The sequence below is a fragment of the Aythya marila genome, assembly GCF_965140915.1.
Source record: "Aythya marila genome assembly, chromosome: 11".
Lineage (NCBI taxonomy): Eukaryota > Metazoa > Chordata > Aves > Anseriformes > Anatidae > Aythya > Aythya marila.
The window spans coordinates 17,710,209-17,733,504 of record NC_139052.1 but is presented as its reverse complement, the minus strand read 5'-3'; the positions used below and the strand labels follow the sequence as shown (position 1 = coordinate 17,733,504).

The window sequence follows — 23,296 nt, the reverse complement described above, 5'->3', positions numbered from 1 at the left end:
CCCATTGGTACGTCCCAGTACGTTGGTACTTAGACCATAACGGTATTATCTCAGGGAATATAAGTCTGCTACAGGATATTGCCACTTTAACCACCTGAACTGCCTTTTAGTTCCAGTTTCAACTCAGTGTCAAAAATATTACCCCTGTTTAAGATTAATTTGTGACAAAATGTCATATTAATACAGCTATATTTCCCAGGGGATAAATATGGCCTTTTGAAGAGCAGCCATGGCAGAGTGCTATATAGGACTATGGAGAATTATCAACAGGCTTTTGCTTTAGCAAATGTCATGCTACCAGAAGAATGGTGCAGTTTGCGGGTAAGTATAGTGTACGGACTGTTTTATTATAAGAGTGAGGTTATGATATTTTCTTCCTATTAATCCATATCTCATCCCTAATTATGTTATCGCCTCTCAGTGACACCTGATTAAGAATTTGAGGAGGAAACTGTCAGTTGCCTATAAATCCATCGGCATTGTATCATGTTTATTTTTGGCATTTTAGCTATTTTGGAAGGCTGAGGTTTACCTGGAGGTTTGCACATCATTGGTAGAATTCCTTTTGGTTTACACCAACGGGTGTGCACAGTTGAGCCCTATGTGATGCCGAAGAGTTTGCTTTTAAGCAGCTAAATCCAGCACCAGTAGTAAGCAACTATAATTCCAGTGAAACCAATAACAGCTGCACCTGCATGTGCTAAGGCTGACTTTGGAACAGTACATCAGGTATTCTCTTTGTACTGAAGTAGAATAAACTTTGTATTTCATTGCACCTTCGGTACCTGTAGTATGCCTTGGATATGTCTGAGCTATTGAAAACAAACTTCTTAACAGCCCTCAGATGTAAAGAAAGGGAAGATGAAAAAAAGTTCTAAAACTAATCTCTTGCCGCACAGCATTCCACCAAGATGACTCAGAAAATGACAAGGGAACCAAACTGCAAATTAGACTCTAGTGTTTGTTGAAGACATTTGCCACTGGTAAAAATGAGTTATTGAAACAGTAAAGCTGAGGACTTCAGAGAAACTTTGATTGACAACAATAATTACAGCTATTCTTGTTCCTGTAAGAAATACAGCACAGGCTAGGCGTAATAAATGTATGAAAATGATATTCTAAATCTGAGCAGAAGAAGATATAGGTCCAAACTGTTTGTGTCTTCTGTACAAATGTCTGTGCATTTTTATGTGTTAAAAGTAGCAGGAGCTACCAGGCAGGTGTGTAAATGTGCTTTGCATGACTAGCCAGCTAATTACTGAATGTTTTCTAAACAAGACTCTGTGAACACAGGCTGTCTTGCATCGGTGGTGTTCAGTCCAGTGAAAGATTTTGGGGTTGTCACCCAAGCCATGCTGTATAGCAGCAAGGTCAGGCTGGGGGCTTGGCAGAGCAGATGCAGTTCGTGGGATACTTCTGCCTGCCTTCTGTATCCTGTCTCTGGAAGAGACACCTAATGATTGTTTGAGCCACATACAGGCGCTTCCAGAGTGGTCAAATGATTTCTTTTATGTCTGTGGATAACCCCGTGCTTGGAGCTTGACCTTTCCCCTAAGCAAAGAGGGGACAGGGCTGAAGAGCGCTGTTTTCTGTATGTGCATGCAGCCGGTGGCCTCAGGTGGGGAACTGCTGCAGAGACCTAGAGCAAGGAGCTCTTCTTTGTGGCTAACTGGGCCTGCTAACATCTGACAAGTGTGTGTTTCCAAACTTTAGACTCTTTTCTAGACTGTGCCTTAGTACAGGGATAGGTGCAAAAGGGCCAGGAGGACTTGAGGCTCTGATGTTCTTATGTGTCTGTGTTGTCTAATGCTGTGCAAGTCTAACATATGAGAATATAAAACAAGTCTTTTGTAGCCACTACCTTTTGTTTTTATCTCTTTAACTTGCTGTCTGCCTACTATTTCCTTCTCCTGCTGTTGCAGTTACACATGTTACCAAAAGACCCCGTATCCCTCCCAGCCCTCTCACCCAGTGAAAGCAGGCTTACAGCTGCACTTCGCTAGCAAGCAGCTCCAAGTGCTCCACCAGATGTTTCTGCTGCGAGATCACTTTCCCTCTTCCCACTCCTGGTCTGAGATCTGGATTCATTTTATGACACCAGGCACAGTGTGGAAGAAGGCAGCACTGTAGCTAACCTTCTTTCAAGGCTGCTGCAGTACAAAGAAAGGGACTAGAGCACTGCTTGGTTTTATTGAACCCATTAGAACGTTGCCAGGAATTGTTTAGTAGGATTCACATTCACAAGAAAAGGGGAAATACGAAGTTAGTCAATCCACAAGTGCAGAGAAAGAGTTAAATTAGTGGGGGAAAAGAAAAAAAAATAAGAAAAAAAATCCTTAATGCTGAAGAAAGATTATGCTGGCTTACTTATCAGGTTCACGCTGAGCCCAGTCGTAATTGGAATGTACCCTTTGTAAAGTTTATTGGGTCCTGGGGCAGCTTGTTACTGAACCGGTCAATTAATCTATTTTTTTTTTAATGAGTTAGGGGATTTCCTTTTGTGGAAAATCACCAGGAAACCTGACCAAATGCCCACAGCTTGGGAAAAGCGTGGCCTTAACATATAGAAAACCCTTCCTCCACAATTAGGAGAGGAAATAGACACCTCCCCTTATGGGCAGCACGTTTGACCAATCCAGGGACAAAATAGATGGGATTTCACCATTGACTTACGGGTTGTCGAGGGAGGATCACCATGAAACAAGATTACTTGAATGCAGCTTGGTGTTGAAGGAAATAAAACTGTTGAGTCTCCCTGCTGAGAGACAAATGATTTCCATTTAAAAACCTGTTTGTTCCATGCTGTAACTCCCAATGTAGCAATAATTAATGATATCAGAAGGTTACGAAAGACATTCTGTTGTGCTTGCTCTGTTCTAGGCATGAAATTGGATTAACATGAAGATAAACTTAGACTTTAAATCTGTTGAGGAAATCAGTAATTATGTCAAAATTCACAAATATTAATCTTTTTAAGTGTGTCAGGATGCTGTTCATCTATCACCAAAACATCCTGCCTTGTCAGAATTCTGTTGAAAGGTTAATTTCTTAAAATACTTAGATTTTCAATAACAGAATATTGTGAAGATGCAGCTTATTGAATAAAGAAAAACAACCTCACCTCCGGAAACGTGGTTATTTCTGTTTCAGTGGCATCCAGCCAGTACCCTCTCATGAGGAAGAATCAATTTGCAAGGTATTGAGTAAAGCCTCGGGCTCTGCCTTGGAGAGGTGACCACCCATGAAAACAACTGATATGAAAAGACCGCAAGGTATGACAGTGAATACTTATTAAAAGCGTACCTTTGCTGCAAATGAGCACGTGGAAACACTGTTGGCAACGGGGACAATTATAAAGTCTCTGAAATTAAGTTTGGTAGAAGTTCACTGGGTGATTGGAAGGGGAAGGGACCCCATGTTTTATCTTAAACATTTCATGAGTCCTATGCTGGCCCTGATTCTACTGGAGCAAGTTTTAATCTAGCTGTTTTAGTAATTACAGAGGTGAAACAGTTATGTGAATGTGTGCTTTGGTACAGCCTGCAATGAAGCCTGCTCAGTTGATGCTTTGTTGCTACCGATTCTCATGAGATGGAAACTCAGCTGGGTATGTCTATGTAAGTTGCAGTCATACCTTCCCATTGCAATTTAGCTATACCCTAAGGGAACATGTTAGCTTTGAGTGCCCATTTAATTAAGTAGCCTGGTAGTACGATTGTAGTAGAAGTAGAAAAAATAACCGTCAGTGATGGATTCCATTCTCAGTCGAAATGGAGTTAGTGAGCACCTGCATCCATCTATTCAGAATGGTCTGCAATACCTCCTACCATCAAACTTGCATCTAAAACACTTTGAGATTTAGCGGTACATGGTCCAGAAATTACAGTAATTTCATTCTTGCTTAATTCATTTGAAAACGCAGACTGAACATACCTTAGAGAAAATGGTTTTTTCGGATAGGGAAGATGGTTAGGAAGCTGAGAAATTGGCTCCTATAGACAAGTGTTGTTGGGGCATCACAGAGATGGCATCATCCAAAAGATTGGCAAGTCTTTCATCAAAATGTAGGATTGCTTTTGTGCACAATGCTGGCAAAAAGAGAGGGTGTGTGTAGCAGCAAGTGTTCATCACATGAGAAAGGCATTTTCCAGTTGCTGAATGTCAGGAAAACTTAAGGTGAAGGCTAACAGAAAACTTCAGCATTTTCCTGAGCAGGTCTCAAAGCAGATGTGATACCAATATTCTAAAAATCTGGAATTTTTTGACTATAGGTAGAAAAAATGTTATAGTAAGGAATTATGTTTACAAATTTTGACCATTTTTAAGGTGTTTCATAAATTAAAGGCTTTTAATGTATATGCTACCTATATCCAGACTTTTTAAGAAAAGTCAATGGTGAAAAAGAGTAAGCAACCTCCATAGGTGTTTCTTATTGACTAGAAATGATTTCTTAGCGCTTCCAAGTTTCTTATTCTGCTTTACTGCCTATAAAGTTTATCTAGGAGTTAAAGAGGGCTACATCTAGTTGCTCTAGTCTTTTCACTTTCTTTCTGGAAAATGATCATCAAATCATGTGCTTCTCTTTTCTAGATGAGCTGTGGTCTTAGTAAGCTGGATGGAGAAGGGCATGAAGGCAGAGAGTGGCCGTGGATGTATTTTCAAAACAGCTATGGAGACAGGCAGCTCCCATTCAGCAGGATGGTCCTTGTGTCTGGCTGGCCTATGGACATAATGTGTCTCTGGAATTTCCCGACCCGAGGCGTTAAACCAGTGCAGCTCAGAGCTATGGCATGTGGTCTTACTGGTAAGTGGGGGATTTCTGCACTGTGCCCTTTGTAGACATGTCATAAGTGTCTTGGCTAAGATCATATGGGTAGTGTGTGATTGGAAGGAAAATTAAACACAGGCTTAACCTTTGGTGATAATCACAAAACATTCCTTGCTGTTGTTGACTTTAGTGAGAGCTGCAAAGTGTTTGTGTGTGGGAGATAATTAAGTCCCTAATGTTTATAAAATATCCAATCCGTTTTATATAAAAAGGTTTCTTTGATGACCAAGTCAGACATAAAGAGGTTGTCTCATTATTTTTCATTTTATTATTATCGACTTCTCTTTACCAATTTCTTTTTCATTTTTTCCTGTGCCTCTCTTTTCTTTATCATAGGCTGCTTGCATGGGCTTAGCCATAAAATCATCTCTCTGTGAAAGAAACGTCCTTCTATTTATTGTGTCTATTTTTTATGATGACTTTTACTTTGAATTTATTTAACAATACTCTACTTCTTTCCTTTCACTACATTGTAACTGCTCCTTCCTGTGTCATTTGGAACTGGCCAAAGTTGGCAGATCTCAAATTTCTTTTTCCGCTTTGAAATGTGCAGATTCTTTCTCCTTCAGTGATAATGGGCATTGTGTTTCCTTAGAAATATTTTTGGGGGCCTATTATTTCTCAGCCACTTCAGTTGGCAAACTGAAGGCTTGGAAACAAATTAGCTTGGATGGCAGCCCAAGCTGTCAAAATGAGCCTTCCATTCATTACTGAATCATCCACCTCCTGCATTTAGATCTTCAGTCCCACTTTTCCAGTAAGCTTCTCAGTTGAGTTCTTGGAATTCTTTTTTTCTGTCACTTTTGAACTCACTACTCCAGTCTACTTCACTTACGACCACACAGCAAAGCTACTTCCCCATTATCTGGAAGTAATGAACTAATAATGCCAGTATAGAGGGCACAGCTGGGCATCATTTTTGGTAGAAGACATTAAAATTATATTTTCCTCACATATTATTTCTCTATGAGTTCCCTGAGTCTGAGGCCTTGATCACTTTGTCAGGCAAGAAATTCCAGGTAGGAAAACTGATTCCTACATGGTTATTGTTAAAATCTTATTATTAGTCTTGCTCTAAAAAGTTCTGCGGATGAGGTAGGAAGATCTGACATCCTTTATATAGTTATGTTCCTTAAGTATTCTCCCCCACTTTTCTGTGTTTTTTATTTTTGGTGTTTTTCTGCATTTTTTTCTCCTTTTTATCAACAAATATTTTTTCAGAAGAATAAATCTCTTGGAAATATCATATAACATCTTTTCATCTCTTTTCACTTTGCGTAAGTGGTGACTTTGATTGTTGAGGGGATTTTCAGAACACAATGTTTTGGTTTCAGACATGAATTTTTTCCCCCACTGTTTTTGTCAACTTTTTGATACTATTATTTGAGAGAGATTTTCAGGGGAAAGGTCATGGCTTCCCTGCTTACTTATTTCTAGAAAAATGTATGCCCCTCTGGTCTGAATACCTAACAGCATCATTTAGGACTTGGACAATGAAAGCCTTGGCCAAAGATCACAAGGACTTGCATACCTGCAGAAATGTGAAGAGAGCGGAGGAGGATTATTAGGCTGTGGAACAGATAGTCTAAAGAAGGTATCTTGTCCCTTGGCCGCTACCATCTTGTTTTGCTCTTAGGCAATCTTTTTCTGTACTCTTTATTCAGGCACTCCTGATAGCTTTTCATATTCTGCTTGAGTAAAAGCAGATCATGAAGAAACATCTTCACCAATGGTATAGGAAGAATTTCTAGCATGTAGAAATTCAAGGGACAGCACCCTTGAACTGAGTTGAAACCATGATTTTTTTCAAGGACATCTACGGGTCTTTTATTACCAATAAGCATAGAGCTGTTCATAGATGCAGCCTCCAACGACCTGTTATTCTGCTTTCTTATTCTACAGTCAGGTAGAAAACAGTGCGTTAACCATCAGATTGGTAAGAGGAAGAAAAGCACACCATGGCACAAGAGGTTTTTTTTATTATTATTTTCTTTGATATATTGTGTAAACGGGTAATTTTCTAAGACATTTTCTATGATGCCCACATAAAGATGGCTGCTCATGAGCTACGTGTTAGCAAGGAAAACTAGATTGCTGTTGCACTTATTGTGATGAAACTTTAAAACTTTTTTTTATCAACTTCTTTGGAGTTCTGACACAGATATAATTCTGTTAGAAAAAAAATAAAGGGAAATTTTATAGGATTTTTCTTCTAAGCAAGGTAAGACTATTTCCCTTTTTGGTAGGCAAGAATATTGCCTCACAAATTAAACAAACATTTAGCATAAAATGCACTATGGTGATTATTGCAATTCAGGGACTAACGATTTCCTTTTACTCTGGCTTTCCTGTCATGCAGTCGGTTGTGTTTCCACACTTAAGGTGGTGAATTAACTCCCTGTGGATAATGTAGCTTCACTTGAGGCAGATGTCAAGACTCTTAATCAGAATTTAAGTAGCCTCAATTACATTCACCTTAATTCACTTTGGAAGTGAAGTAAGTTAAATTGAATTAGGGCTACTTTAATTCTGAATACAGAAGTCCACACAGATATTCAATGCATTTTAGCTAATCTCTTCTAAAAATTAATTCAGATTCTCTTTGCAATCACCCTCTGAAGTACAGATGTAGAGTCTGTGGATGCTGGAGATAAGGAATACAGGGGAATAGACAATGCTGGGTATGAAAGTAGTAGTTGAGAACATGTGAGTATAGAGGATTTAGTCATGGCCCACAAAGGTACTTGATCTGAACTTGAGACACAGTGCTTGGCCAGAGTGTGCTGATCAGGAAGTGGAAGAGAATTATTGCTCTGAGGAGTGCAATTCCAGAGCAAACAAGAAATGTATTTGGCCCCAGAGCACAAAAATCTGAATCTTTTTGTGCATCCTTTGAATGAAATCTTTTCTGGTAGGAACTGCCTCGTGTGGGTTTGCAAAGCAGTCGGCTCTGTGAGCTGCTACTCTGTGAGTACAGTCCTGTCCTTATAACAAGGATACGATAGAAAACGAGAAGGTACAGAGGAGGGCAACAGGGATGAGCAGTTATTAAATGACTTTCTTTGGAGAAATTAAATAAAATAGGGTGGTTCAGCTTGGAAGAGAGACAAGTAATACAGGTGTGTGTAAATTCAGAAATGGCATGGGAAAAGTGAATTGGAAATGCCTGTCCCCTTGTAACACAAGACTAAAGGGTCAACGAAAGGAATTTTCAGGCAGCTATGTTAGAACACAACAAATAGAAGTGCTTTTTCACACAGTGCATAATTCACTTGTGGAACTTAATGCTGACAGATATAGATTCAAGAAGCAATTAGACAAATTCATGGAAAATAGGTCCAGCAGGGGCTATTAAATACACTGGTGCAGATGCAACCTCTGGCTCAGGAAATCCCTAAATGGCAGGCTGCCAGAAGCTGGAAGAAGCATCACTCGAGGCGTGACATGCCTTGCTGTTCTTTGAATGACCACTCCAGGTTTGCTACATAGTGTGGGTTTCAGGCCTAGATGGAAGATGGTGTCTCTTAGGCTTCTGTTTATCCTTTGGCATTGCTCATATTCCTTGTATTATTTCATTGAATTCCCTCTCCTTACAGAGCTGTATTATATTGTGTGGATTTGATGTTTGACAATAGTTGAATTACACAGTACAAAGAATAAAGTATCAGCCTGCTCTCATGACAGTACAGAAATGCATAAGCACCATAATTAACCCTGTGACAGACCACACAGGCTCCCCATCCCATCCCTTCCTAATGGCTGAATGGGAAAGATTAGCATTTCAGCACTTCTAGAAAGTTACACAATCAAGGGTCTGGCAGAAAAAGGGAGGGAATGAATTCCAAAGTACCTACCAGTAGACCTTCATCCTTTCAAACCACTTCTATTTTAACAGTCACTTGTGAGACTGTGTCCAACCTACTTAGCAATTCTATAAACAAAAATGCTGTATTTCTAGACTAGACATTGACCCTCATAATCCCCAGATGTAGAAACCCATGGAATACATTAATTCATGTGTACAGGCTGAATTCAGCCAGAGAGATTGTTTGCTGCAATCACGTCCCTGAGCAGCAGAGGACACCAGGAACCCACTGCCTCAACACTGACTTGTGGTGCAACATTGGGCAAATCCTTGCCCCTCCAACAAACTGGTTTCCAAGAGTGGGTCTGCAGGGAGCTGCAGTATGGCCACACCTTCATCCTTTTCTCTGCCACTTTCTTTCTCTTGAATTAGGGCTTCACAGAGGTCCACAAGCCCACCAGCTATAAACCAAGGTACCCAACAGACTGTTAATGCTGTTCAGGTTCTGAGTCTACACTGAATGATACCCTACTAGTTCTGGGGGGAAAACTTTTGTCTTTTTCCTTCTCTGGCAAAGAAACAGCTCATGTTACATCAAGCTCCTAGATTCTCTTTGATTGTAAGTCCAACCCTTCGTTGTGAGGCTGCTGGTGCAAGTGAAATCAAAAACATCTTTGTGAAAGTCTCTTAACAAGCAAGTGTCGTGGTTGTGTAAACTCTCATCTTGCTCCCAGTCAGTGCAAGCTTGGATCAAGCTCTTATGTATTCCAGAAGACCACTGAAAGGTGATTTCAGGCATATTGTGCTTTCTGATTATTTGCCACAAAATAATTAAAACATTGTTTTTGCACTTCCAGAGTGTTTGTCCCTAACGCTGCCTAAATGAATCACACACTGTTCTTCTTTTCTTAACCCGAATGGGATAGATTTGGAGTCAAGCTGTGATAATCCCAGAGTACAATATATAGAATTAATTTATAGAGATGTGTCTTTGTTGTATTAAATACTTCATAACTGAGAGGATGTAGGAAAACAGACCGCGGGGTATGCAGAAGACCGCAACAAATACTTCCAGTCTCAACAATCCCAGTGCCACTCAACTTGTGAGCCAGCCTGCTTGTGTTGCCGTTGCCTCATCCCCAGGCTCGCCTGGCTTCCTCCCCAAAGGGACCCTCTTTCTGTTCAAGGCAGCATATGTGGTGCTCATCGTGGTGGTCTAGGGCTGTTTGTATGCAAGTAATTTTCCCAAGGACTCGGACGGTACTGTGGCCAACAAAGGGGCTACCACACTGTCCTTGGAATATTCTGCTGGGCAGCACTGTGCTGCACTTCAGCCTGTCTTTTTGGAGTTTTGTGCATATCAGTGGGTCAAAAGCTAGGTCCATCAAATAAGCAGTGTGTTTTTCCCCTCTCAAGACAGTCAGCAAAACGAATTTGGATCGAGAAAAGAAATGCTTTAAACACTGCAGAGCTAAAGCAGCTGAGTGAGGGTGAAGCTTCCTGAGGTAAGCCCTTTTCTCATCATAGCCTCCTGAAAGGAGAAACTACAGGTGCTCAGTAAACTCTGCAAAATAAAAACAGGTGATGCCCAGGGCTTGCTCGAAGTATGGGAAAATAGACAAACTATATCCAGGATAAATAAAAGTGAGACACATGGCATACACGAGTCTGTTCCTCAGGGAGGCAGTAGCCACCCCACTGCATCTGTGCCTGCACGCACTGCCCTGCCTTTACCCCTGAACACTGTCAGCATTTGCATTCTCCTCGTCTAAAAGCAGTTGCTCTTTCCTCTGAGCAACGTGGCGATGTCTGCCTAGCACTAAGGAAGAATGAAAGGCTGTAACTGTGTAAGTGCCTAACTCAATCAATAAATATTGGTTTAAATAAATGTTAGGTGCTACACAAGTGATTGTGATGTGAACTGGGCAGAAAACCAGAAACCTTGAGAGATGCAGGTCTGTTCCCCCAGGAGGTGGCCCAGTCTGCTTTTTTCCCCTACTTTTAGCTTCTATGGTGGAAATAAACACCTGTGTTCCTTTGAAGAGCTGAGCTTCTGTTCATTTAATAGAAGATGTTAGGGCCCGTATGAGGCTGCTGCTACAACCTCATTAATGATTTACCATTTTTCAGCTAATCTTCCTGTTTTTCAGATTATAAAATAGTGATTCGGAGAGTCAGTGGCTTTCCAAGAACCACACAGCGGGTCAGCAACAGAACTGTAGGGAGAACCCAGGCCCAGCAGCTCTGAGGTCTGGGCAGCCTGTTTCCTTTCAGGCTGGTTGTTGATTTGAGATAGAATATTTAGCAATAACCAGCCCATCTTGATGTGGCATCTTACAGGACACTGAGCGACATAAAAGCAATCTGTAACGCATTCTGCCCAGTTCAAATGGATCCACCTGCTGTGTTGTTTGCAGAAGTGAGTATTTTCTGTCCTTACATGAACCCTGTCAGGCTCCAAAGGGGCATCCTGAGAAGGAGGGAGGCTTGAGCTATCAGCTACAGGCTCTTTTGCAGTGTAGGAGAGAAGTAGCAGATATGTGCAATGCATGTGCAGGAGTGAAAGTGCTTGTTAAATTAATTATTAAGGCCAAAATGACATTGTCTTCCCTGTCCTGGAAGGAAGTGCCTGGGGAAGGTGACATAGGAAAAAAGCTCGGTTCTCGTGGGCATAGTGGGACAGGGAAGGGAGGAGGCACGGGTCATGTAGTGAGGACAGGGGCGTTTCAGAGAAGGCTACCTCTGGGAGACTTGCCAGTTGTGAGGCTCTGTTCTCAGTGGTTCAGCACGTCAGCACACTGCAATAATAGCTATTATTTATTAGGAGCCTATCCATCAACTGATGCCTCAGGTGCCTCTTGTGATTAGAATATAAAACAGAATGGGTTGCTGCACACAGTATGGAATATTTTTAATCTGTTTCTTTCGGAGCAACTACCTGACACCAAAGTCATTCAAAGGTTAGGTGGGAGGGAGTTCCTGGGAACCGAGGTTGTAGGAGTAACATATATACAAACAGTGTCTTTCTCCAAACGTTACCAGTTTGAGGGTTATGCCTGGGCTTATTAAGGCAGAATGGCAGGAAAAGAGTTTGAAGATTGGGAGCGTATCTTAGTGCCTGCCCGTTAAATGCCTGAGATGTGAGAACCAACTTTTTAAACTCTACTTTTATGAACATCAAGTCTGTGACAGGTCAGTGTTTAGTCTATTATCTTATCAGCTAGTGGCTACATATTCATTGGAGAGAGATGAGCTGTCCATTATATGTATTTTGTACTTTTATGATGAAAGATAATTTGTGTAAAAGCATCCAGAGCGTAGGCATTTTGGGATGCTTTTAACATATCAAAAGAATCTGATCTTTATCTGTCTTTTTCCTCTAGCCAAATTATTCACCAGGAATACTGATTCTTTTATTTCCTTTCCATTCTCTCTCCACGCATCCTGTATTAAACACTTGCATTTTATTTTTTTGTATACAGGCAGCAGAACAGGGAGTGGAAGTAAAGACACAAAAGAATAGCAATAACAGCCCCTTGGATTATTATTTTTTTTTTTTTTGTTTTTTTTTTGGTTTTTTTTTTAATATTCCAATTATTTCTTGCATTAAAACAAAATAAGGATTTTCTTGTATACAGTTTTCCACTGATGTTGCCTCATATTGCCAGATTGGGAAAATTTAAAGGAGCAAAACAGTCTGGAAAAGACTTCTTTAGGAAATAAACCTCTGCTTTCTTATTAGGCTCATTTTAATGAATTAACTCTAGTATAGGTGTCCAGTTATCCAACAGAGAGAATACTTCTCTACCTTCCAGAGAGGAAGCAGTGTTAAGTAGCTGAACTTTATGGGTTTTGTGGTTGCAAATTGCATTTTTCTGGAGATGTTTTTGGTGAAGCCAGTGCAGTTTGGATTTATGTTCTATTTTCTGAGTCATGTGGGATGTTGGAGATATGCCACAAAGAATTCTTTGACCAGGAAAAAAAGACATTATTTGACTAAGATGTCTTCCACCATTCCTTCTTTTCCATGCATGCAGCAGTCAAACACCACACACTGTTGTCTGGAGGTGTAGTGGACTGGTCTACTCTCCTTTGCAAGCATCTCAAACTTCCAGCTCTTTTCAGTTTGCAGAGCCTCCCCTCCTGCTTTTTTGTCTTGGGCAAGAGCTCTCCTGAATTTAAGCCTCTTGACTGCTCTCCTGCATTTTTGTGTCCTTTTTTTTTTTTTTTTTTTTTTTAAGTTGAATTTCATACATGTGGCCATATTTTGAAGGGAGTCATGGGCACCCAGGGCTCTGAAGACCAGAGATTAAACCCACCAAAAATGCTTAATGCATTTAATTGAATGTGTTTTACAGAGTGCAAGCAATGTGTATAATTTATATTTTTTGAAACAAACAAGTGACTTGCTCCCATCAACCACAGGAATGGCTGATAAATGGCTTTACGTAGCAAGGGAATTCATAGCCATGAGTGTCAAGTGTTTGATTGCATTCAGGGTCTTTTCTTTGTGTTTTAAGAAAATGTTTCATGCTCCTGTAGCACCTTTCACTTCCAAGGGCTTGCTCCTGATCTATCAAGATGAGGAGTAACTAGTTGATTTAGGTCAGAGATTTATGGCAGTGTAAATCCATGGTGAGATCAGTAGCTGGCTCAAATAGCTGAGTTTCCCCAACAAACTTTAGCTGCAGCCTGCAGTCAGGCAGACAAAATAATTTCAGTAGAAAAAAGGAGAATAATGAACCTCCTCTTCTCTGGGTCCTTCCCTCTCGTTTTGTCTGCCCAGCCTACGGTTCATTACATGGTTCTTCCTATGCTCCTTTTAACTCCCTGTACAGCTCTTTTCTTCTTTTAATCTCTTACTCATTGGCCTTATGGGTTCATGTGAGGTTTTGGATTGGCTTCTGCAATTATTCCCTTCTTTCTGAGAGTCATCCATCCATCAGCACAATGAAACCAACCTCCCGTCCCATTCCAGGCAGGAGGAAAGGTGTTCCTCTCATTCAATAAGCACTTGCTTTGCATGCAAAAGTGCATGTCTGCGTTTCGCCTTCAGTAAATAGTGCTGCATTTTTAATGAGCTTGTCCCTAAGTAACAGATTGTGCCGCCAAATGCTTTAACTTTCTCTCTTTTCAGATTCTAAAATAAGTTTTTGCTGACTTTTTGCTGTTAATGGCTGGAGGGGATGGTTTTCAAAATATGCTTGGCCGGCACCAGCTGAAGATTGCTTTTTATTTTACTCATGCTGAGTGTGCTGGCTCTTTTCTCTCATTTATCCTGGGGAAGCTTGTTTTAAATGTCCCTTGCATACTGTAATTGAATCCACTGCAGGAACTAAAGCTTGTAGCATCTTTCTCTGGGCTTCTGGAACTTCCTGAGGGTGATAATCTGCGTTTAATGATGAACTTTGCATGCTGAAGCCTTCTGTGAGAGACTATCCAAGGAGTAAGACAGGAAATGTGTTGATACGCTCCGTTTTAATTCAAGAGGTAAATGAGGGCACCGTGGGTCACAGCGATAGGTGTCAGCTTCAGGCTGAAATGCTCAGCTCGTTGGCTCTGCAGTGTAAACGACAGCATTGTGCAGAGTGTCTGCCTGCTGCTTGTTTTGGACTGAAACATTAGAATATAGAGAAAATGGGATTTTTCCTCTTTAGATTCTAAAAGAGATGTGTCAGTGTGAAATCCCAAGAGTTCAATGGTGATTTTTGGGTTAAACTCAGAATCACTGACTTGATTGTGTTTGGATTTGAAGTTGTGGAGCCAACTTTCCGGCTGATGCTTCTCGACACACTTTAATAGAGCCATTTATATTTCATGGATATCAATAAAACCATACTGGCTCATGCTTTTTAAGAATCCAGCCCCACACCCCATAAAATATTTCATAGTAAGTGTTGTAATATAGAAAGATGCTTTAAGATACGATTTCAAAATAGGATGCTTTTGAGTTAAATAAGAGAGGAAGGAGTTTCAGGGAGATCGTGCATTACCATGTGGTACCACGTGCAGTCCTGATGTTTTGCACTAAAAATGTAAGGCTGGTGGACAGCTTGTCATCTGAAGCCAGTGTGAGCGCATGGGAATGGGACATAACTGAAGGAAGCAGAAAAGTATAGTGTTAGTTTTGATTTTCAAAGTGGAAATGGTTGTTGTAATGATTCAAACTTACTCATAGACTTGTGCTAGGTGGGTCTGACCTGGTAGAGGACTGCGGCCTGATCGGGGAATACATTTGTGGCATATGCAAGAAACTTGAAATTGAAAGAAAATGATGAACAAATCGCCTCCTGGGAGAGCTGAGGAGGGCCAGGATGAAAATGAAGAGAGAAGGAAGTAGAAAGGGGAAAAAAAAAAAAAAAAAAAAAGTTGTGCAAGGTGCTGAATGTGAAAACAATGAGCTTTGCTGCGATGAGCATTGGCTGGGAGGCAGAAGGATCTGAGGATGGCAGAGAAGGTAGCTGGCTGGGTAAATGGACTGGAGGGGATGAGGGCAGAAGCCTGGAGGGGAGAAAGCTGCAGTGAGATGAGGCGTGAGATGACTCAGACGTGGCTGAAAGGCTTCAGCAGTATACCGTGGGCAGGCAGCTTTAATGGCAGCTTGGACGTCGGGGAGAAGAGGGAGGAAGAGCTAAAAATGCCCCTAAGAACATGAGCCTGTGAGAAGGACATCGCCACGGGCAATGCAGAAAGGAAGCAGAAAACGCATTAACCCCTCCCGGAGGCGAGCAGTTCAGAGCCTGAAATTGTGAGTGCGCACGAGTGGACGGGGGGAGCGAGCAGCGACTGCCCCGTGAAGTCCCTCGGGACATGGTGCAGCGTGTGGGAGGCACAGAGCCCTTCCTTCAGCGCGAGGAAGGGGTCACAGCTCTGTCAATTCAGCGTGCCAGCCGCGGAGCTTGCTGGAGAGGTGGGAAGTGGGTATTTTAAGGCTGAGGTGAATTACTGCTCCTGGAGCCAAAGGGGATGTCAGGGAAATAACGCAGCTCGCCGTGATACCGATTTACTGGGCAGTAGTCCTGAAGTGTTGTATCTCATCCCTTGCCCTTATCTCGTGCACGGCTCTGCCCTGGAGCTGTTTGCTAGCCTGGCCAACGCCTGCTCCCTGCAGGGGCAGGCTGCTTGCTTTCGGGGCTGGAGGCGGCTGCGGCGCTCCCAGGGAAGCCGTGCCAAGGCATGGCCTTTCCTCTATTGTGTGATAATGCACATGAAGGCTGCGGTCCCTCGAGTCCCTCCTTCCCTTTCTCTTCACCCCTCCCCATTAAATCTGGTCCTCGTTTTCAAGCCCTAAATCTCTGGGATTCGCTTTGCTGAGAGCAATCCTCAAACCCTCATGGCCGTGCCGCAGCGCATTGTGCTGCGCGGCCCCAGCGGCGTGCACGCAGGAAGGACGTTCTCCAGAGAGGCCCGAGAGCTCTCTGCCCCCCTTCTGGCACCACCCAGAATTTCTTTCTGGGTACACCGCAACCCCCATGCTTCTCTTTGTGGGGTGTTTTTTCTTTTTTGTTTTTTCTTTTCTTTTCTTTTTTTTTTTTTTTTTTTTTTTTTTTTTAAGCGTTTTGTGGCTCTTTCTAGGCCACATGCAATGCATAGTTTAGGATGGCAGCTGTGAGGTTGACCTGAGTTGAACTGAAACTTCGTGTGCTGTGCTTTTTGGTATGGATTCCCCAGGCTGGGACTGTGAAGAAGCCATGGGCTCCTCTTCCCTGCTTCTGCCCCAGATCACGTGTGTTGCTGTGGTTCACATCGGTCAGAGGCTGCTCTTCGACTTCTTCCAAAACGCACCGAGCACCTGCATCGTGTCCTGCCCAACCTGACACACCTCTGCAGGGCTCTGATTTTCATGAGGATCTTGCAGCATTGTCAGTCCGGGGTCTTTAAAACTCCGAAGTGGCGTGCCCACAATTTGTCAGTGCTTTTGAAAATCTTAGCCAGATGGCTTTATAAATGCAAGGAAATAAAATGATAAATGTCAATATGGCAGAAATGTGGCTTCTCAGGGATATTAAAAGGATGGCATTTCTCCCTCACTCCTTTTTTCTTTTCTAAGAATGCCCAATTTTTTTCAACAAGCCATTTTCAAATATGCAGACATTGAAAGATCCTGGGTTAAATTTATCCCTTCCACAACTCCATGGACTTCAATAGAGTTGCACCAACACTTGTCCTGTCTTTTGTAGCTGATTAATTTATGTTCATTTTACTTCTCTGGTGCCAATGAAAGAATTTAATAGACCCCTATTGTTCCCTGCAGATACCCCCCCTCCGTGCGGAGAGGCATCCAGCTCTTCTGTGAGTTGGCATTGTTGTTCTTTCTCTTTTTGATTTCCTTCATGTAGCAGAAAGAGATTACACTAGGGGAGCTAACTGTGTACTTGGCTCTCCGGGGAATTCAATACATGCCTGCAATTAACCTGCATTTAACTGGCCATTGGATGTTGCTATTCCTCTACAATAAACACAGATGGTAGGCAGTTTTGACTGAGTATTTGTATACTGCAGGTTGGCACGGCTCAAGTCAAAATAAATACAATTTCCAGACGGCAATCCTTGCCTCTCCTTTTTGCTTTTTGACAGAGGAGGGGAAAATCTGAATAGTATCCAAGAAAGCTTCTTCTCTGGCCCCCAAAATAAATATTTCGCCCAAAAGCTGGAGTTGATTTCAGATCTCAGCCCCATCAGTCTGTCAGAGAGACAAAAAAAGGGGGAGAAAATTTTTAATCAGGATTTAGCAGGGAAAGTAATTCGGTGGGAGGGAAAGTACGTTTTGAATTACACTTAATATCACAAGCTCTCATCTTGCGAGTGCTCGGAACGTTACACAGCTTTGCTTCTGTCACGGGCTGCTTGAGTTCTGTGGATTAAAATAAGATTTTGGAGGTTTGTGGGAGAAAATGCATCTCTATGTGTTTCTCAGTCCAGAAAGCGAGGAGAATGTGTTCCAACTGGAATAGCTTTTTCTTTGCTTGTTTGGGGAGGGAAAGCTGTGGGCTGGAATGAGCACCTCATTAGCTATTAATTATTTTCCTCATTCACAAAACCAAAATATTTCCTCTGTTGCCAAAAAAGGGTTGTCTGCAGGAAAATCCGAGCTCTGGGAAGATTTAAAAAAATGAAATAATAATAATAAAAAAAAGCACAGTTGTTAAGTTTAAAGAAATTGAGCTAAGCATATAAAAAATCTGCCACCAGGGTCAAACTGGATGCCATGTGTATTTTTTTTTTCATTAAAGGAGTGCAGATTTTGAGCCCGAGCTATTATTTCCGGTGACTTGAGGCCCTCCGGGGGCAGCAGTGAAATGGAAAAGAGCACGGCAGCCTGCTCTTGGAACTGATGCTCACTGAATCTGAAAGGTCATGTCATGTTTTCTGGCAATTGACTCAATGGGTTTGGATTCTACAACATAAGGTCGGGCCGTTTTCACTCAGCACATGTTTACTGGGGAATGTGCCTTCCAGTTGTTTTCACATTGACCTTATTACCCTGCCACACTGATGAGCCTGGCACAAAAACTACTTTTTGTATTGCTGTGTGTACCGCACTCCCTCTCCCGCTCCCCATTGTTACTTTGGGCTGCAGATGGAGGATTTAGTGTATTGCCCCTGCTCCCAGCCCCTACTTCCCAGGCCCCTCACACAAGGCTGCTGGGCAGAAGCCCATCTACTGCACGTTTCTGAAGGACAAGAGGGTGCAGTGGGACCGCCTGATGGTCCTGTGTGGGAGATAGGAAGGGCTGTGAGATGGGGAGGAGAGGACACACAGGCTCCGGACTGTAAAGTCGGGCAGGAGGGTTTATAGCAGCCAGTGTAATGGCTTTTCTCCGTGCTCCTGCGGTAGATGTGGCCACAGGGTGGGGAGCTGCTGGGAGGGCAGGGCTCGCAGCCTGGGGCTGGGACGTGCTCTGCACTGAGCGGTGTTAAAAGGGATGGAGGCAGCAGTTCCTCGTAGTAAATCTGCTCCTTCAGTGCGAAATATACTGGCCAAGCTTTGCCGGGATAAATAAAAAATACTGCTGCTATTTCTGCAAGCGCATTGGCAGCTCTCCTTGCAGCCACAGAAGTTCTTGCGCTGAGAACACAATATGCGTCTCTGCCACCTTTTCAGGCTTAAAAAAGTGTTTTGGGCTTCTGTCAATTTTAGGAGTTATAAATTAAAGACGAGGAGTTTATTATTACTTGGAACGCTCCCATGTTTTAAGCAGTTTGAGCCAAGAAGGAGCTAAGACATTTGCAAAAAGTCATTGACAGAGACAAGGAAACAAACCCAGGTGTGCTTTCCTCTACAAATACATTGCTTAATGTTGTCCTGCCACCTGTTTGTCAACCCTTGCTGCCCCAAAAAGGAAAGAAATGTTGCATTGCTTTGTTGTTGTTTGAATATTGCTCTTTCAGTAGGGTCAGAGGAGTATGGAAATTGATATTCATCTTATGTAGGGGATCAAGGCAAGGCTTGAGAGATGCGTGTCCACTTCTACCTGAAATAGAGAGTCAGTGATACTATGGCTCTGCGTGAAATTCCCTTATTTTACAATAATTGATTAGACTATTTGTATCGACTCGTAACAATTTTAACGTTTTTCCTAACATTTTTGTAGTGCCGCATAGATGCTCGCTTTGTCTGGAAGCCATTTCAGTGAATCGGACTGCCGATTTCACAAGTTCATCACCCTGAAGGGTAAAACTCTTAGGGAGAACGTTCAAAATTTGGGTAGTTTGTCTTGCAAGGCAGCATCCAGTTTAAACTGTATGATACCCTTTCTTAACAGAGATTGCAAATGCCCTATGGCTGCCTGTTCTGTTCTCACTTAAGATGATGGCTATGGATTAAGAGCCCGAGGCTTTGGCTAACATCTATAGGCAAGGCAGTGAATCCCCAGGGTCTCATTCAAGGAAACTTGTGCAGGTGTCATAATTAGCAGTTTCCTGTTAAAGCTCCACAAATAAGCTGTAATCCTCAAGGCACTAGTCTCCAAAACCCCTTGCAGGTTTGTTTTCAGACCAAATAATATTCATCTGTAACCTTTTTTTTTTAATTGCCCAAGCTACACATTTAACTACCACTGGCTTAGATTTCGCCGAAAATCAGATGTGAGCAGGGATTAATGGTTCCAGTTGCTCACGCTATCTAGCCACCACGCCGAGTGCAACCTGCCCTTAAATGAGGCAGGGGTGCACAATAGGTGAGTCAGAGCTGAACGGAGGACTTTGCTTTCCTATGTTATCCCTCCTCGCCCTTCAAGGCCAATAAACATGTCGCAAAGGGAGGAAAAAATGTGAAAAGTTAGGAAGCAAAACACAGCCCTTAATGGTCTCTACATGTGCTGCTGCCACCTTCGAGTGAAAGTTGAGGTACCAGATTTTTTAGCACTCGGACAAAGAACGCCTCCCCCTCCCAAATGCAGCAGCACGCCGACTCTAACACAAGTGTTGTTGGGCTAAATAACGTGGGTGTTGCACGCTAAATAATACTGGTGGGGCGCACATGCGTGTGTACATCTGCAGCGAGGGAAAATGAAAGAGAGGGAGGAGTGTGCTGACTGCAGGGTGAGTCCGTGTCAGGCAGATAGAGGAAAGTTTCTCAGATCCCATGATCAGCAGGGCATCTGAGGACTTTAATGTTTTTCACAGTACAATAAAACTACCAGTGCCAGCTGGAGTCTTCAGCCAAACTGTATGCCTTAGAGCTTATATGTTTCACATCACTGAAGGCTACATAATACTTTCAGCTGGCACTGCATTCCATTTGATATGTCTGGGGATGGAGATAGTTAGTTAAATAAGCACATCGCTGATGTGTTAGCTCAAACAATGGCTCCTTCCCCCTCTCTCCAGACACATTTTGGGAGTATTAGTTTGGGAAGAGGGGCACAAAAGCTTTTCATCTCTGTTTTCTTGATCTGTTTCTTTCTTTGTTTAGCCTCTAAGTGTTGACAGGTTGTGATGATGTTACTTCTCTTGGCATGAATTTTTGTGAGACGAAAAGAAGGATCTGGTCAGGTTTTTAAAACAGATCAGAGATAAGTCAGAGAGAAATGAAAGCTTCAAGGTTTGTTTATTCTGAAGGGGAGAATTTAGCCTCAGTCCTGGATACTGTGGGTTGGGGTGGTTGAATGGGAAACCATTTAAAATAAACTCAGTATGTGCTATCTCTTCAAGTTGCAAGTAAAAAACCCACAAATTACAGTCATGCAAAGCACATGGGGACAGAATCATAATTTTACTGCTTCAATGTAAATAAAACATGCTTTGACCAGCCAAGAAAAATCCTCAGTCTTCAAAAGCGTGTTTAAACAATGAAAGCAGCACCTGGGGTACCGAAGTGTTTAAGGAAATGCATACCTGGGGTTGTGACTCTGTGGTGGGTTTGATAATGAGCATGCCATCGTCTGTTTGATCATACACTGTGCAGAACTGGAGAGCGAGCTGCTGGACGGGGGTGTGGCTGATCATCACAAGTAGTTTTGTAGCATTTTCTTTACCTGAGCCTTTGCTGTAGTTCAAGATACATTTTTCAATGATTGAAGTGTGCGCATATGAGACTTTGGAACCAATTAGATATTTGCACCTCTCACTTCGGGTGTATTGATTCAAAGGTTATGGATAGCATGGGAAAGGTGAAAATAATATAAACTTTTTATTCAGTTCCCTTTGGAAGGGAAGTCGGTATTACCACTCAGATTTTAGGAATATATTCTGGTTGTGGTTTGTTTAGGAGGCTGATCTTGCACTGCAAAGATTTCTAGATCTGAGAGAGGCTCTTCTGACTTCTGAACCACCTTTGTTGGCACATGAAGTGCCAGTGATGCAGCTGGTAGAGAAGGCTGAGGTTCAAAGAGAGTCACAGAAGCAAGGCTCAAGGATACCACTAAAAGGACCAGCTGGGTTTTTCACTATATGCAAAGAACAGCCATCACGTAAACATTTTCCTTAATGGAGAGAGATAAATTGCAGGTTTTTTGAGGAATCTACCACCACCAGAACCTTAAAAGCAAGAGAAAGACAGAGACCCTTTAGTGAGCTGTAGGAAAGGAAAAGAGAAATGTTGATGGGACATAATGAAGCCTATTTTAGTTTCCAAATACAAAGTTGTTTTGCTTCCTAGTTCTGAGAGTTGTCTGTGCTTGCCTGCAGAGGTTCCTAATGGCCTTTTGCTCCTTGTGTTCCCAACCAACATCCTCTACCACAGAAAAAGATTACATGGTCTTTAATCTCATAACCTTATGCCTTATGTGTCACGTACAGCAAAAAAACGGGCAGATGTACAGTAACAGATTCCAGCTCAGCTGGGCACCTGCAGGGCAAATGTAACACCTTGTGTTCATTTCCTCTTCACACACTTCAGGAAGTAGCAGTATGAATGTTTGGATGATGGAGAAGTTTTTTATATGGATGTAAAAGAATGAGGATGAAGGGCAAGTGGGGATTCGAGTACCTAGTTTCATTCTTGTGTCTTACAAATAAGTAGACAAGAGATTCAGGTTCTGTTTTGTTGTTAGAGTGCTAAAATTGTTGAGTTGAGTCTGGTTTAATTCTAGGACCAGAAACCATAAGGAGGACAGACTATCAGCATTTGCTTTGTATGTGGTAAGGAAAGAAGGATAGGATGTGTGAAATGAAGTGGTCCCTTTACTTTCCCAGTTACCTGGAGACTGAAAGGGATTTAACATAATGGGTTTCATCCTCCTATATGGAGCCTTTGCTTTCAGAAGTATTGAAGTATGTAGTTGATCTTCTGCATCAGTAGGATTGTCTAGCTGTGCCTTTTTCTTCTTTCAAAGTTTTCATATGAGGATCTTCTGGGAACATTGTCAACATAGTTTCCTGGCAAATCTATACACATGACACAAAAGAAACTAACTTGGTGTGTTCTTGAACTTACTTTCTATTTATTTCTTTCATGACTCCAGGCTTAAACATAAGTTGTAAGTTGTGTGGAAGGCGTAAACTTTTGTCTGACAGCCAGAGAACTTGCAAATTTTCTTGTAAACTTGTGTCAAGGTGAAAAACCTGTCATACATTGTCATACTGTGACGTGGGAGTGCATGCAGCCCATGCTAAGCCCTTGCAATCTGTAAACCTATGTTATGCACACTGCTTGTTTCTTTTCTCTACAGAATATCACTTTTGTAAACAAAGACTGATTGTTACTATAAGCAGTTCCTCACTCCTTCCTATATCATCGGTGGAGAAAGCTGAACTCCTCCACAACATAGGTCTTTGAGTCCCTCTTTGGAGAAGCTCCTCTCTTTCCACTGGCTAAGTCATGAATATGCTTTCCCAGGTAAGAAGCCTACATTCATGCTAAATTGAAATGGTGTTCATGTCCCCATTGTTTTTGATTTTAGCTATCCCCTCCACATCTGTCTGAAGGACTGAAATATTCATTTAATTATGAAGAAGATTCTGTGAAAAGAATTAGGAGTGAAGAAAGAGCATCGGGCTTTGTGGGAAGTTCTCCCAGTGGCCTAGCACAGCAGCGTGCTTCTCAGCATCTGCATTGCTGAGTACTTTGTGTCAAATAATGAAGTCACCTTTGCACATGCAATCACAAGCTCTGTTGAGCTGTATGTATGACACGCTGCTGGATGATGATATTTAAGAAAAGCATTAAGCGTTATGAGTGCAAGATGGGATCTTATTTCCTGGAAGCCTTTCAAATCTTG

General features: G+C 42.2%; 1 long non-coding RNA gene across 1 annotated transcript; it reads left to right on the top strand.

Moving 5' to 3' along the window:
- Positions 1-259: 259 nt before the first annotated feature.
- Positions 260-22,815, top strand: LOC309882060. Its single transcript, XR_014318229.1, has 4 exons — positions 260-321; positions 3,151-3,272; positions 4,591-4,804; positions 22,748-22,815. It is a non-coding gene; the product is annotated as an uncharacterized lncRNA (long non-coding RNA).
- Positions 22,816-23,296: the final 481 nt, after the last annotated feature.